At 49.1% G+C, this 16661-nt stretch overlaps 1 long non-coding RNA gene across 1 annotated transcript; it reads right to left on the reverse strand.

The window, feature by feature from the left end:
- Positions 1-4181: 4181 nt before the first annotated feature.
- Positions 4182-6829, reverse strand: LOC308525851. The gene is made up of 3 exons (XR_013996486.1): positions 5891-6829; positions 4980-5260; positions 4182-4882 (listed from the first exon to the last, which is right to left on the reverse strand). It is a non-coding gene; the product is annotated as an uncharacterized lncRNA (long non-coding RNA).
- Positions 6830-16661: the final 9832 nt, after the last annotated feature.

A 16661-nucleotide genomic window follows, 5' to 3' on the forward strand; every position in this document is an offset into this window, starting at 1 on the left:
ATTTATTCCCAAGGAGTGCTGACAAGGGCTCTGGCACAGAGGAGCTGCTCAGTGAATGAATGCCAGCGCCCTCCGCAGGCACTCAGGGCAGATGGTGGACAGGAAGTTCTGTTTCTCTGCTCCTGGTGAAAGGCCTGGTCGCAAACATAAGACAGTTCAAGAATGACACGGAGGCTGACAGGTGAGAGCTTGGGACAGGGTGCTGGTGTGCACGCATGTGTGCACGAGAGAGAGAGAGGGAGGGAGAGAGAGAGAGAGTGGGTATGTGTGTGTTTGCAGGACATGCAGTGTTTCCTAGGCTGTCATCCTAGAACTAGCTTAGGGAAAATGCATGAATCTATTTTAATGAAAAGGTAAGTGCAAATGTCCAAGCTGCTCCTGTGCCAGCTCACACTCAAATGGAGAGTGAGCGCCTGTTCGCCACACCCCCTCCATCATTGACTCCTTCCTGGGTTTTCATCTGTGCCCATCTGGTAGGTGGAAGGTCAGCATAGAGAGACCCTGTGAGAAGGGAAGGGATACGGGGGACCCTAGGCTGCAAGGTCACCCAACCCTCTTCTTCAGCTCCCTCCAGCCAGCCACCCAGCCACACCCAGCTGTTTTCCCCCCTGAGCCTGGGGAGAACATTCGGGCAGACCCTGGGAGCCGCCCAGTCTCTTCTCCCATCCTTGTGACCATGGTCCTGCCGCTCCTCCTGCGGGTCCTCTTCGGTGCACGCGCTGGCAGAGGGCTCACTCTCACCCTCGCAGGCCCCTGCCATTCAGCCCACCCTACCAGGCAGTGGCCCTGGCTGAGCTGCAGCAGCCTGTGCTGCTGCTGAGAGCCCATGGGTGTGTCCAGGGGCTTCAGAGGCCACGTGATACACACAGACATGGCTAACAATTAACTCATATGAACTTGGGATTCAATAAATTATATTAAAAGCAAAGGTGGTAACCCTGGCCGGTGTCGCTCAGGTGGTTGGGCATTGATTGTCCTGTGCTCCCAAAGGTCACCGATTCCATTCCCAGTCAGGGTTCAGGCCCAGGTTGCATGTTCAGTCCATGGTAGGGGTGTTGGCAGAGGCAACTGGTCAATGTCTCTCTCTCTCTCTTTCTCTCCCTAATCCTCTTTCTAAAATCAATAAAAACATAATAAGAAAGAAAGGTTATAAATACTCAAAACTTGCCCCTTGGCCTTGTTGGCGTGGCTCAGTGGTGAGCAGAAACCAATGAAACAGGAGGTCACGGTTCAATTCCCAGTCAAGGGCACATGCCTGGATTGCAGGCTTGATCCCCAGTGGGGGGTGTACAGGAGGCAGCCAATATATGATTTTCTCATCATTGATGTTTCTCTTTTCTCTCACTCTCTCTCCCTTCCTTTCTGAAATCAATAAAAATAGATTTAAAAAAACACAAAAATCCAAAACTGGTTACTTGGAATTTTTTCCCTGTTACCCATACTCTTGGGGTTATTCAGACCTATCGTACCTGGGTGGAGGTGATATTATAGAGCAGGGTGGACCATACATCTATCCCCAGGTTCGTGGTCGGGACACCATGTCAGCAGCCTGAAATCACCTCTGGTGAAAATATTTGCACCCTAGGAATTGGCCAGTGTTACCAAATCGGGACTTGATTTGTTTTCTTCTGTGCCTGTGGTCTCTAGACTTGAGAAAGTGATGCAGAAAATGTTAATAGTGAAGATTAAACCTGAAAGTGTGCCCTGGGTGAATATTATGACACGTAAATCGTCTCTCTGGTTTTTAAAAAGACCTCTGTAGGCCTTGCAGTGTCAACACATTATAAGAATTGAGGGACTGGGCTGGCATTCAGAAAAGCACTACCTGACTGAGTAGTCACCACATCATGAACAAAAGAGTGAGCATCTCATAGGCACCTCCAGTTTGTCTTACTTGCTTACATAACAGCAAGCATCACCCAACATTCTCATTGGAATGACACTCATCCGTCAGTTGAGGGCAAGCATAGGGTAGCTATAAATTCACCTGTTTGGCAAAAATCAAGAAGAGCTTTCGAAGGGAGTCAATGGGCTGTGTATCTACATGTTTATATTCTCGTGTGTGTGTGTGTGTGTGTGTGTGTGTGTTTATGTGTGTGTGTCTCTATGTGTGTCTGTGTTTGTGTATGTGTGTGTGGACATATAAACACACTCCCTCCTCTTCCTCTGGTTGGTTGATAAACATGTGGCTGGATGCTTCTTTCCCGAGGTGTGTCTGACCTTTTCCCATTTTCTCACTTTCCTGCTCTCCCCAGGGGGAGCCCCTCTGGTGCCACAGGTGACCCCGCCCTCTCTGCAGGCAGACCTCAGCCCTGAGCAGTCACGTGGATGTTTACCACCCCCCAGAGCACACAGCTCCCAGCCAGTGCAGAGAGGTGGGGTCCTGGAGCTCAGGAGGGCCTCGTTTGGGTGCTCCCTCAGCCATAGGACCCCATGGCACAACCCTGGGAGGACCACCCCCTGGGTTGGGTGGTATGTGAGTGAGAAGTCAGAGTTGGGAGCAACTGGGGGAGTGAGGGATAGGACACGGGGAAGGGAGGGCGATGCCCAGCATGGTCTGGGGCAAGGGGACAGAGGGGATGAGAGGAGGAGCAGAGAGGCTTTGGTGGGGGAGGAGCGTGAACGGTGTGCTGAGCATTGTGGGGTGGAGGTGTCTTTGGGACCTACAAGCTGGGAACAGATCAGGCGGTTCCCAGGAGAGGCCTGGCCTAGCGGTGCTGGGAGTCTTCTGGGAAGATGGCAGTGAAAGCTGTAGGTACGACCAGCTTGTCTGGGGCTGGAGGGGGATGAGAGCGGGTGGGGTACACCCCGCGGTGAGTCACATGGAACACATAGTCCGCAGAAGGATGGGTGTAGCTAGTGTGGAAGCTGAGGGAGGGAGGTTCACAAAGGTAGGTCAGCGGGGTGGATGCCAGAGGTGTCAGGGGCTGAGAAGTTGTGGGAGGCAGGCAGACCAGTTGGCCAGGCCCTGCCAAGACCCAGGGACAGGGCTGTCAGGGGGACCTGGGATGAGAACAGTCAGCTAAGAAGGGCGGGCACATTCCAGATCCATTCCAGACCCAGGTTCAGGAGAGCGAACACCTGTGGGAAGTGGAGAGAGGAGGGGTCCAGCCCGCACCCCAGGTTTTGGCTTCTGTGATTGACAGCTGGTGGCCTTGGTTAAGCAGGGAGCCCAGAGGAGTCAGGGACAGTGGAGAAGCCTGCAGCCTGGGCAGGGGGTCTAAGGCAGCGACCTCAGGCCTGAAGCTCAGGAGCAGTCAGTGCTGGGGAGCAGGTGGCTCAGCCTTGCAGAGGGGCAGGGAGGGGGCTGCCTCCATGGTGGAACCGGGGAGCAAGCACACAGGGAGCTTCAATGAGTGTTTGTGGAAAGGATGAGGGGGGACCCAGGGACCGGCCAGTATGCACCCTGAAGAGCTGTCCCAGAGGGGAGAGAATCAGGGGACAGAGGCTGAGAGCTCCCAGGGGTAACCGGTCAGGTTCAGACCCTGCAACAGCCAATGGCGGAGGGGAGGCGGCCTGCAGGGGTCCACCCGCTCAGTTTGGCTCCCATCTTTGGGGAGGGCAGCTCGCAGAGGGGGCGGCTCCCCCAGGGGCAGGGCCTCGGAAAGAAGGGGAAAGGAGGCCACAGGAAGCACCTTACAGAAGAGGCTGGTGAGGGAGGAGGGACACGCAGGCGGCAGCTGGACGGGCTGCCATGAGGTCAGGTCAGGGGGGATCTTCACCTGTCGTCCTCCTCCCTCCTCGGCCTCTTCCTAGTTGAGTGGCCTTGGAAAACCCAAGGATCATTTTTTTTTTTAATATATTTTATTGATTTTTTACAGAGAAGAAGGGAGAGAGATAGAGAGTCAGAAACATCGATGAGAGAGAAACATCGATCAGCTGCCTCCTGCACATCTCCCACTGGGGATGTGCCCGCAACCCAGGTATATGCCCTTGACCGGAATCGAACCTGGGACCTTTCAGTCCGCAGGCCGACGCTCTATCCACTGAGCCAAACCGGTTTCGGCCCCAAGGATCATTTTAAGCTGAGCTCCTGCTGTGATAGAAATCCCAAATCAAAATGGGATTCCACTTAGAGGGACTTAAAATACACCAAGGCCTGGGAAGAGGATACACGGGGAGCCCGGAGCTCGGGCATCGCTGCCAGTGATGAGCGGTGAGGAAATCCAGGACTCAATTCTACTCCAACTCATTTTATTACAAACCCATCTTTGTATTCCAGAATCAATGGCTAATCAGTACAGGTCACAGCACTCGGAGACAGAACACATTTGCACACCCAGTTCTTTGTCAGCACATTAAGGCCAAAGGAAAACCTCTTTATAGAGCCCCGGTCCCCAGGCCAAGCCCATCCCAGGAGAGCACCTTAGGAAACCGGAAACCATGTGTCAGGAAACTGGCCATATACACACTAGAGGTGTGACTCCTAAAGAGAAAGATTGATGCCAGCTGATGTCAATATAGCCTGTCCCCCCCAAAAGGTAAAAAGAGGTAGGGCTGCTGATGGAAAATGAGTCCCCATTGGATGTAAATATGGGCTGTCCCCCAAAAAGGTAAAGAGAGGTTGGGCTGCTGATGGACAATGAGTCCCCATTGAATGTAAATATGGGCTGTCCCCCAAAAAGGTAAAGAGAGGTCAGGCTTCTAATGGACAATGAGTCCCCATTGAATGTAAATACAGGCTGTCCCCCAAAACAGGTACAAAGAGGTCAGACAAGTGATGGAAAATTCTCTCCATTGAATGTACATGTAGTATCCCCCCAAAATGTAGACACATTAAGAGCTGATAACGCACTTAATTTTCACTTCTTTTCAGTTTGAACAGATTTGAAGAAATCAGTGAAGACGGTAAGATTTGAACGAAGAGCATGTCTCCACAGGACTTTTTATGGGGACACAGAAAAATTAAAGTTGAGGGGACGCAACACCCAGCAGTCGAGGAATCAAGGGCAGTTATTGAGAGATATGCGTACAAACACCTAACCGAAGGAACGATTCTTGATGTGTGCGGCTCCATGGCTGCGTCAGTTGTGGTCCAGGCGCTGCTGCTGCTGAAGCAATGGAACCGCAAACACCGAGAATCGCTGCGTTCCGTGTTTCTGCGCATCCTCTGTCCACAGCGGCCCTGGATGCCTGGACTGGGGCCCGTTCGGGACCAGACACTTCATCCTGGATGTGTCCCCATCACAAAGTCCAGAGGATACATCTTCTTGGTTCCAAGCTGAGTCTGGCTTCACCCATTACATCAAATCCGCTAACCCTGAAAAGGAGGGAAAATTGAGTTCTCAGCTGTTAAAGTGTGTGTACATTTGGTGGACAGCCAGCCTGTGGTACATCCATTTGGGGGACACCTCAAAACACATATATTCCATGAGTGCCTACACGGGTATGGAATATAGTAAATTGGGTTTCTATCCCGGGGAGTGACTCAGAAACAAAGACTCAAAGTGTCATCCTCGATGGTGGACACCGGGGGCTACAGCCACGTTAGCGACCAGGCTGTACCCGCCTCTCGCACACGCTCCCCTCTGCACACTGTGGCCTCTGCTGGGAGGGGCGGGCAGGGCTTCTCTGCGCCAGGCGGGGCAGAGCCCATGATGGTAGAAAAGTGAACCCGGGGGCAGGTCCGGGGCCCAGGAGCCAGCTGGAGAGAGGCACAGCCTGAGGCCACCTGCCTGGAAGGCCTCGGGCCCCGGGCTCAGGAGTGTGGGGCCCAGGCCTGGCTCGGCAATGCTCTGGCGTATCAGTGAGCCCGACTCCAAGGTCCACCCAGGGCCGCGAGTTCTTGGTCGTCAGGCCAGTCTGGGCTTCTCCTGGGAGCCCCAGGCTTCTGGAGATGGAGTCAAGTCCGGACCACAGGGCCCAGCCCTGAGAGCGTGCCTTCATGTACCTGCTCACCCACAGCAGCACACACATGGACGCTTTCATGGAGGTCAGGTTGCTGACACATGTTGTAAGGGGCACAGCATCTGCCTCAGGGAGTGTGTTTGTGACTGCACTGTGAGCATCCCCGGGCCAACGTGGATTTGTTCAAAGAGACCAGTTTCTGAAGGGTCAGACGTGTGCAGCCATCGTGGGAGTGTGACCCTAGGGTCCGGCAGAGCCTTGTCACTCACCGAAAGATGGGAGCAGCGGCGGGAACACTTCTTCATTCCAAAGTCGCTCCCGGCCCCTCCGGCCGATGGGAGAGGGGGCCCTGGTGGTCAGAAGGGGCGTCAGGAGTTTGAAGGCTCAGGGGCTGCGGGTCCAAAAGACCAGTCACCCACGGCCACGCTCATCTTCTGAGCTCCACCTGCTGGTCCCACGCAGCTGTGGCGACACCCGCCTGCTCTCTAAGTTGTTCCCATGACTGACGTTCTCAGGGGCCCGTTGGCGTGGGAGCCACGTCGGGTGACTTGCGTGGGCTCTTGGCAGGGAGCCCCTCCCTGTGGTCCTGCCCTGGACCCGTCGGGCTCTGAGAAGCTGACACTGCCAGGACAGGGGCCACGGTGGCCACGTGCCCTGAACGTCCGGGGCTGAGGCCTCGTCCTGGCAGCCGGGGCTGCAGTCACTGTGTGGTGCTGGGGCTGGAGCTGCTGTGGCCGCCACCTCCCGTGGCCATGGCGGGGCCGTGGAGGAGGCTGCAGGGGAGCCAGCCTCTCCTCCTTTGGGGGAGCCAGTGAGAAGCGCCTCCTGTCCAGTGGTTGGCACTGGGGACCCTGGCGGTGAAGGAGCTGGGGCAGAGGGTGTGGCTGGCTGTTTCTGCCCTCGAGTCCTCAGAACCCCCGCCTTCAGGTGACTCCTGTTTGCCGGCCTGTGGCCTGAGGTCCCAAGCAGCTGGGCTGAGGCTAGGCTGACTGCCCTATTTAGGGACAGGCACCAGCGGGCAGCTGTGTGGGAGGTGGGGGGGAAAGGGGGGAATGGGGTGGCCTGGCTCTGCCCAGAGAAAGGCTCTGAGGAGGCAGGGCTGCCTCAGGGCGCACTGGGTGGGCCTCAGGCTCAGCAGGTCTCAAGTTGGGCTTCACATACCGCCCCGCCTTCAGCAGCTTCCCCCGCAGGGGCTGACAGTCCTTCTGCGGGCACAGAGCTGGAGGGCATCCTCCCTTTGCTACTGGCAGGTGCGCCTGCCTGGCCCCCGGGGGTCAGGAGATGAAGGTGTTTCTGAGCAGGTACCTTGGCAGGTCATCGGGCACCTGGGAGTGTCCTACAGAGAAGAGAGGAACGATGGAGAGGACTTAGTGAGGGCAGGAGGGTTCTCGGAGAGCCCTCCCCTCCCAGGGCCGCCCCTCACAGGCCACATGGCCAGGACCAAAGTTTCCGCTCCTGCTCAGCCTGTTCACAGCCTAGCGTCACCCCAGCTCCCGCAGCGCCTTTGGTCAGGACGCCAGGCCTGGGTGCTGGGTCAGCAGAGGCATTTGAATGGTCAAGGCTGCCTCAGTGGAGGGCCACTCCCTTCAGTATCCGGTCTCCAGGGATGCTTCATCCAGGTCTAGGCGTCACCTGGGGGTGTGTCTGTGAAGCTCAGAAATGGCATGCCATGTTTCTGTGAGGACCTCCGTGTCTTTCCTGCACTTTTCACAGGGTCTGGCCCTACAGGGTGAAGGAGCACTGGCAGAGGGGAAATCAGCGCGCCCCTCACCGCCCCAGTCCCACCGGGGAGCGAGCAGAACCGGCCTGGAAGTGCGGCAGCTCCGGGTGGAGGCAGCTCAGGCTCCTAGTGACGGGACCCTGCGCAGATGGAGAGGCCGGGACGGTCCAGTCACAGCTCAGCCTCCAGCTGACCGGGTCCTGCTTCCGGGCTCCACTCGGCGCCGGGGACAAGGCGGTACCGGCGGGCGGACCCAGCATCCTCCCCCGAGGTGAGCAGAGCCGGACCGCGGGCTGCGGCACCTCCCACGAGACCCGGTGCTTCAAGGCCCCGCCCCCGGGCCCCGCGCGAAGCAGGACGGGAAATTCAGCGGAGTCCGTCGTTTGCTTTTAGAGCGGGAGCTGACGCCCGCGGTCCTGGGCTGCTGCTCGCCGGTTCCCGGGAGCGGGGGGCGGAGGGGGAGGAAACGCTCAGCGGCGGCGGAGTCCCCGTGACCGACTCTGCTGTGGCCCCGGGGGCGCAGCCGGGCTCCCGTGCCTCGCGCGTCCCGAGTGACTCAGGCGAGGTCCGGCCGGCGGCGCTGCTGGTCGCCCTGTGTCCCTGACCCCGCACCCAACTGCCCTGGGCAGCGTGGCCTGGGCTCCGCGCCGCCCCTCCCCGCGCCGCCCCCGGCCTCCTTCCCAGCTGAGCGCGGTGTCCCCGCGGCCGCAGCTCCGGGCGGGCTCGCCCGGCGGCCAGCGCTGCTGAGGCCCCGGCTCAGCCCGCGGGTCTCGCCGACCCTGAGGCCCTGGACGCGGCCCTTCCGCCCAGACCCGGCTCTGGTGCCTCCTGTGCCTTCGGGTCCCCCCCTCCCCCCCAGCCGCCTCGGGTGCTCTTGGCAGGTCCCTGTTCCCAGGAAGCTAGGCCATGGTCTCCCTGGGAGCGCATCAGTTCCATGCGGAGCTGTTATAGGGCCCCCGGGAAGCGCACACACAGTTGGGGCTGCAAAGATCTAAATATACTAATCAGCACAAAGTGGCCATTGTTCTGTGCAGGCGATCCTTTAATTACCGATTCTGTGGCTTCCTCTCAGAGTTAATATGTTGGTTAACCCGTTGACTAGAACATAGGAAGGCCGGCTGGATTTTGTGGGTGTTTGGTGTAAGTTTTATAAGGCACTGTGGGGTGCACAGTCCTCTGCCAGGGGCTGTACCCACGTGAACGCCGGGCAGTAGACAAAGAGGACATGAGAGACAGAGGCATATAGGAGAGTCTTTTTAAAAAAATATTTTCTTTTTTTTTTTACATAGAGGAAGGGAGAGGGATAGTTAGAAACGTCATGAGAGAGAAACATAGATCAGCTGCCTCCTGCACACTCCCTACTGGGGATGTACCTGCAACCAAGGTACATGCCCTGGACTGGGACCCTTTAGTCCGCAGGCTGTTCTCTATCCACTGAGCAAAACCGGTTAGGGCAGGAGAGTCTCTTTTGCAGGCCATGTAGCCATTGCTAACAAGGAGCCATCAGACAAAACAGTTCTTCAAAATAGCTTCACACAGTGGCTGCGCCAAGCAGCCCTTGCTAATACAGTAGCAAACAGGAGCCATACCAAGCAGCCACCCACCGGCTGGTTAGTAACACCTTTATACTAACTTAGACACAAAGGCTTCCTGCCGAATAGTGACATCAGTATTTGGGTGATAGTAAGGTACTCCTGCCCAGTGTGTACAGTACAATCTCTGTGTCCTTGCTTAGATTGGCCTTGAACATCCTAATTAGGATTCTCCTGCTCAGATTGGCCTTGAACATCCGGCGTACTCTGATTAGGCTCCCACAGGCACTATCTCAGTCATGGCCCAAGTTAAACTGTTCTCAAAACTGACTTATCAGAAGGAGGAACAAGTGTCATGAATGTGACATAACCGTTCTCTCAGGAATAACACTTAATTCACAGAAAACATAACTGCAATCCTAGAGGAGCTGCATGGGAACCACAGGCTTAGATATTTCAGCCAAGAAAGCTGCTGGTGCCAAAAAGATCTCAGAGGAGAAATGAAGTCATATTAAACTGTTTGTGATGTGAAAGCCATTTCAAACACTGTTTTTAAAGGTTGTCTAGTGCTGACATGAATGTGTGTTTTGATTCCTGTATTTGAGGATTGCAGCTTAACCGCTATGCCACAATACCGTTTTTCATATAAGAGTTGTCTGAGGCAGAACTGTCATCCACCTTCTACAGTGGCCGAATTTGACTGGCTGTCAGTTACTGTTCGTAGAAATGTTCTGGAAGTAAGGGGTGAGGGCTCTTTCCACCCACAGCTCGCCCACTTCTTTGTAGTAATGAGCTGAACTGTAGTAGATTGTGTTCTTTCAAAGCCAGAACTGTTCAGTTTGCAAACAAGCATGACTGTTCCATCGCCAGTGATTTTGTTCATGCCTTGGTCTTTGGGGTTTGCACCAGAAATTGGCAGTGCTTGCAATTACATGTTTAGGTGGATTGAGGCTCACAATTAATGATGACATTTACTAGTTTCTTAAAGCACCAAGTGGTTCAACTTTTGATGAATTAGAAATAATATGTTGTTTTTGTTTGTTTCATTTCAATATGCCAGTGATCTGTCAGGTGTGCTTTTTAAATGTTGTTCCAGCATTTGAACAGAAATGCCCTTAAATGTTGAGAGCCATTTACTATAAAGTAAAACTTGTCTAAATCCTTAAATGTGAAATGTGGAGAAATTAGTGAGTAGTAGTAGGAAATGTAGGATCAATATTGTCAGACATAAGTGCTTATCTCTCAGCCCAGTGATTTCCTACAGTTGATTTTGTCAGCAACTAACATGTAGCTGTTATGTTAATTATGTACTGATAGTGTAAGGTAACTATGAAATGGTAACTAATTACCTGAAAGAATCAGATCTGGAATGCTCTTTGATGTTATGATTACTTGTACACCTACAATGTGATAGGATTGTATGACACTCATCTAAGGATTAATGGCTCTTCTGTAAACTTCTGATAATTTTCTTCTCGTTTTGATTCCAGCAGCTGGCCAGAATGTGTTTGAATTCATACAGAAATAATATTGATATCTGAAAGCCATGTTGAACTTCTCTGAAGAAAGGGCAACAATGATTGCAGCTGGGGATTTGCAGGAATTTGTTCCTTTTGGTCGAGACCACTGCAGACACCACCCTAATGCTTTGAACCTTCAGCTTCGGCAGCTGCAGCCAGCCTCTGAGTTGTGGTCGTCTGATGGTGCTGCTGGCTTGGTGGGATCCCTGCAGGAGGTTACAATCCATGAAAAACAGAAGGTTTTATCAAGATTCTCAGTTTGCTTTTGAAATGTAGAGAGATTCGATCTACTTGTAATTTAAGGCTACCCAGATGCTACTGAGAAATGAGTATGATGCTACTTCTAGGGTATTGGTTAAGATTTGGTAAATTTTATGAAAGCTAAAAATAATGACCTTAATTGTATTATAGTGTCAAGGCTGTTTAGACATATAACTCAGGGATTTATAATGAGAGTCACTATGATTATGGTCCATTTAAATCTCTTTTTCTTCACTTAGTATGTGGGACCAGATTTCATGTTATTTGATGGTTAGATAGTCGAGTTAGCAATGGTCCCTGCTGCCAAAAACTTACATGTTTCTAGAGGAGAAAAGAAATGCCACATAAGTAGATACAGTACTAGTTTTTAAATAGGGGGATGAGAAGTAAGTGCATGTTAAACAGTCAGTCTTTCTCATCTTAATTCCATTTCTGTATCCCTTTTGGGATACCAAAATTTCCAGGAGCGGAAGTCTGTAGTTAGGAATCCAAACCTTTCTCTGCCCTGTTCATTTTGATGGTTGGCACAAGGGCAGGAAGGTGAATGTATATGCAGTTGTGAAGCAGGGAAGTCTGCATGGTGGGTAAGCTCCCCCAGTGTCCCATGTGCACTTCACTGCCCCCTCTGCTTCACCCCCCATATGCTTCGTATGTCTTTAGTCTCCCAAGAATGTTGGCTTAATTTTTGGATATATAGGTAAGGTCTAGTTTTTGTTTATTTATGTTTTTGGCAGCATAAAATGGTAACGTAATAATAAAATACTTAATATAGAGAACTCTTGAGGTAAATTCCCATGTTGGAAATCCTGTAAGATACACTATGATACATACACCCACACCCCCTCCTCTGTTAATCAGTGGCACCAAACCTAAAAGTTGGGCTTGGACTGAGCCTTACTCCACAGACAGAGCAGGAGACTTGTATCTGAATTGCTGTTCAATTTTAATTAATTAATCTTGCTCCATAATGTTGCAAAAGAAATAAAAACCGCTTAAACATGTCTTACATATGTAAATTTTTAAGGAAAGCTGGCAGTTAAGGAGAGGCAGAAGTGAAATTGGAGAAATGGATTATGACGAGGAACTCTATGTGGCTGGAAATATGGTGATCTGGAGCAAAGGAAGTAAAAGCCAGGCATTGGCTCTTCACAAGGCCTTTACCGTTGATAGTCCTGTTCAACAGGTGAGTTGATTTGAATTTTAGTATTTGATTGATTATTGAGTAATTTTTTTAAAAAAACAAAGCTTTTATCCTAAAATTTAACAGAAATAATAAAAACAATATATAATGATCTCAGTAGCTAGATATATGTTTTAACATGTAGTGAAGATAACGGTGGGGAAATAAACATTTCATTTATTTTCTATATCATCATTTTTTTGCACTGTTCTTTGTCAACTTCATGGTAATGTTTAAACACTTGAGTAATTTAATTATTTATTGCCAAGAAAATTTATGACTTAAATTTAAGGGTATAAGAATATATTAGCACATGATTATATTTGGTTGCAAAGTGTTGAATAAATAAAAATCAAGTTCATAGTAAAAATACTCAGAGAGTAAGGGAAAGGGAAAAAAAATCTAATTTGCTGTCATTGCACATGCTTGGGTTGCTGGCTTGATCCCCAGTAGGGGGCATGCAGGAGGCAGCCAATCAAAGTTTCTCATCATTGATGTTTCTATCTATCTCTTCCTTTCTGAAGTCAATGAAAATGTATTTATATTTCATAAATTTATATATAAATTTATATGTATATTTATTTATATGTAAACTACATATATTTCTAACTGATTATAAAAAAAGAATTGAAACAAATAAAAATTAGTAATTAAAGGGACAGAATTAAGCATTTGCCCTTCCTTTTTAGGAAGCCTTGCAGTTCATCTCCAGTTAATAAAGGAAAACCCTTATTTAAAGTAGAATGCCAGCTAATAAATATAGAAGTACTGGTAGAATTTGAAAATCGCTATTCTGTGTAACCTCTTACACAAGTGTAACCTCTGATTCAGACAAGGATTGTAAATTGGATAGTAATGCCATTGCGTGAAAGGTGTTAGCATGGCACCAAGGTGTCAACCAAAGTGAAGAAACAAATGCATCTCTACTTTGAAGCTGCATGTTGTTCTCCACCTCCACAACCTGGTGGGTTACCATCACTGATAGGGGACAGAGGACTCTTTTATACCTACAGCTGTAATGTGGCATGGAGACATGATGTCATCTACTCAGTTTTCTTCCCCAAAATATTTGATATGAATATGTAGACCTAACTTCCAGTTATAGGAAGTATGGGGCCTAGAGGATCAGTTTGTAAAATGAGATGAGGAATGGGTGGAGGTATAGATGAAACAAGAACCACCAGAAATTGAGAATTATTGAAGCTGGCTGTTGGAGATTTATTATGTTACTCTGTTTCCTTTGTATATATTTGAAATTTTCTATAATAAAGACTTAAAGAAAAAACCACTATGAGATACAATTAGACAAATCCAGAATATGGGATAGTCTACATTCTGGTCTCCTTAAAGAGTTAGTCATGGAGAGAAACCAAGATGGCAGCATAGGTTAAACACTGGAGTTTGCTGCCTCGAATAACCACTTCAAAAATACAACTAAAAGACGGAGCGGACACCATCCAGAACCACAGGAATGTTGGCTGAGTGGAAATTGTACAACTAGAAGGGAGAAGGAAAGAGAAAAGCATACCGAGACTCAGAGGAGACGCAGTATGGCAGTAAAATACTATGGTGCGGAAGTGCATGTGGAGTGGGCTGGCAGCTGAGGGCGTGGTTGTCGTTTTCAATCAGGAGGGAGTCTCAGGCTCTGAGCTCCAGTTCCAGGCAAGTCTCTAGGGACCCAGACTCATACGGGAGAAGCGGGACTGTCTGGCATAGGTCAGAACTCGAGGGCAGCTTTCTCTCTGAGGGGCTTGCAGCAATTACCAGGACATTGAGAAGCAGAGCCTCTGAGGGCTGGACTGAGAGCAGCCATAACTGCTAGCCCCACCCTGTTGATCCCGTGGGACCCGCCCCACCTAAGCCCTGCAGGGAAGCTTTTGCTGGATAGCCTCAGGCAAAGGCTAGATTAGCACCTCCCTAGAGATCCAGGAGCCAGGAAACCCAGAGGTCAGAGTGGAACCATCCAGTTTGCAGCTCCATGGAACCATAAAGGACACACTCAGGGGGCAGACTCAGTGAGCGCCAAAGCCCCATTGAAGCAAGTCTTGCCCCAGAGGAGTGTGTCCAGCACAGAAGTTCTCCCACTGCAGACACAGCTGATTCTCACAGCCAATTGGCCTGGAGGTCAATTCCTCCCAGTGATAACTACAACAATCAAGGCTTAACTACAACAAGACGGTGCACAAAGACCACAAGGGGGTGCACCAGGAGTGTCCTCCTTAGGTAATTGGGGAGGCTGAACCACTGGGCCCTAGTGGACACTCAGCACGGAAAACCACTTTATCAACACAGGGAAGCATAAAAATGCGGAGACAAAGAAGAAAGACATAATGACAGAAATGGAGGAAAGCAAACTACTGGATATAGAGTTCAAAACCACACTTTTAAGGTTTTTCAAGAATTTTCTAGAAACTGCCGATAAACTTAATGAGATCTATAAGAAATCTAATGAGACCCTCGAGGTTGTGATAAAGGACCAACTAGAAATTAAGCATACACTGACTGAAATAAAGAATATTATACAGACTCCCAACAGCAGACTAGAGGATTGTAAGAATCAAGTCCACGATTTGAAATACGAAGAAGCAAAAAACATCCAACCAGAAAAGCAAAATGAAAAAAGAATCCAAAAATACGAAGATAGTGTAAGGAGCCTCTGGGACAGCTTCAAGCGTACCAACATCCGAATTATAGGGGTGCCAGAAGAAGAGAGAGAGCAAGATATTGAAAACCTATTTGAAGAAATAATGACAGAAAACTTCCTCTACCTGGTGAAAGAAATAGACTTACAAGTCCAGGAACCTCAGAGAACCCCAAGCAAAAGGAATCCAAAGAGGACCACACCAAGACACATCATAATTAAAATGCCAAGAGCAAAAGACAAAGAGAGAATCTTAAAAGCGGCAAGAGAAAGACAGTTACCTACAAGGGAGTGCCCATACGACTGTCAGCTGATTTCTCAACAGAAACTTTGCAGGCCAGAAGGGAGTGGCAAGAAATATTCAAAGTGATGAATGCCAAGAACCTACAACCAAGATTACTTTATCCAGCAAAGCTATCATTCAGAATTGAAGGTCAGATAAAGAGCTTCACAGATAAGGAAAAGCTAAAGGAATTCATCACCACCAAACCAGTATTATATGAAATGCTGAAAGGTATCCTTTAAGAAGAGGAAGAAGAAGAAAAAGGTAAAGATACAAATTTTGAACACCAAATACACATCTATCAACAAGTGAATCGGAAAATCAAGTGAATAATCTGATGAACAGAATGAACTGGTGATTATAATAGAATCAGGGGCATAGAAAGGGAGTGGACTGGCTATTCTTGGGGGGCAAAGGGGTGAGGGGGATGTGGGAAGAGACTGGACAAAAATCGCACACCTATGGATGAGGACAGTGGATGGGGAGTGAGGGAGGAGGGTGGGGTGGGAACTGGGTGGAGGGGAGTTATGGGGGGAAAAAAGAGGAACAAAAGTAATAATCTGAATAATAAAGATTTAATTAATAAAAAAAAGAAAAGTAGTAGAAAGCAAAAAAATAAAAAGAGTCATGGAGGGGGAAAAAGGTGGGGCCTATTGTAGGTTAAAAGAGACTAAAGGACATCACCAAATGCAATATTTTTTGCACCATTTTGAATGAACTTTGATTGAGTCCTGGTTCTAGAAAATTGTCTTAAAAAAACATTTTGGGGAAAATTTGAAAAAGTTGCAAATGGACTGAATATTAGGTGATGTTAGAAAAATTTTTTCTTAGGCAAGATGATGGTTTTGTGGTGTATAGGAGAGAATATTTATTTTGGGGAAATGCATGATGAAGTCATGATGTGGGGGATTTTCAGGTAGTCATCATCCCCCAGTCAAATCCCTCACATGCACATAAGCAGATATGGCATAATGGTAACCACTGTTAGATTTATTTGTTTATTTTTAAAACATTTTTTATTGATTTTAGGGAGGAAGGAAGAGGGAGAGAGAGAGAGAGAAACATCAGTAACATCAATGGTAAGAGAATCATTGATTGGCTGCCTCCTGCATGCCCACTACTGGGGATTGAGCCCGCAACCTGGGTATGTGCCCTTGACTGGAATCAAACCCAGGACCAGTCCGCAGGCCGATGCTCTATCCATTGAGCCAAACCGGCTAGGCCTTAACAACTGTTAGATTTAGATGAAACAGGTGTTCACTGTATTATTTCAACTTTTCTTACTGAGTATTTTTAGAATAAAAAGTTTTCGGGCGGGGGAGAATATATCTATAGCAGTTGAATTAATTATTGGGCTATTGACAAGAGATTTCAAGACTTTTTGACTAATGTTAAATTCCTTAGTGGTAAGCACTGCAATCTTGGTACCTGGACATTGCTTTTTTGTGTTTTCCCCCATTAACTGTTTCCTGATGAACATTGTACCCTTCTAACAATATACTGGGAATGATAAACTGAATTATTCCTAAACTTGAGGGCATGTGTAAAAGCATTTCTGTCAAGGAGTGTTGAAGCCAGAGACCATTTTTTTTAAAAATATATTTTTATTGATTTCAGAGAGGAAGGGAGAGGGATAGAAAGATAGAAACATCAATGATGAGAGAGAATCATTGATCG

Source organism: Myotis nattereri, assembly GCF_964212035.1.
Source record: "Myotis nattereri genome assembly, chromosome: 10".
In the NCBI taxonomy this organism is placed as follows: Eukaryota; Metazoa; Chordata; class Mammalia; order Chiroptera; family Vespertilionidae; genus Myotis; species Myotis nattereri.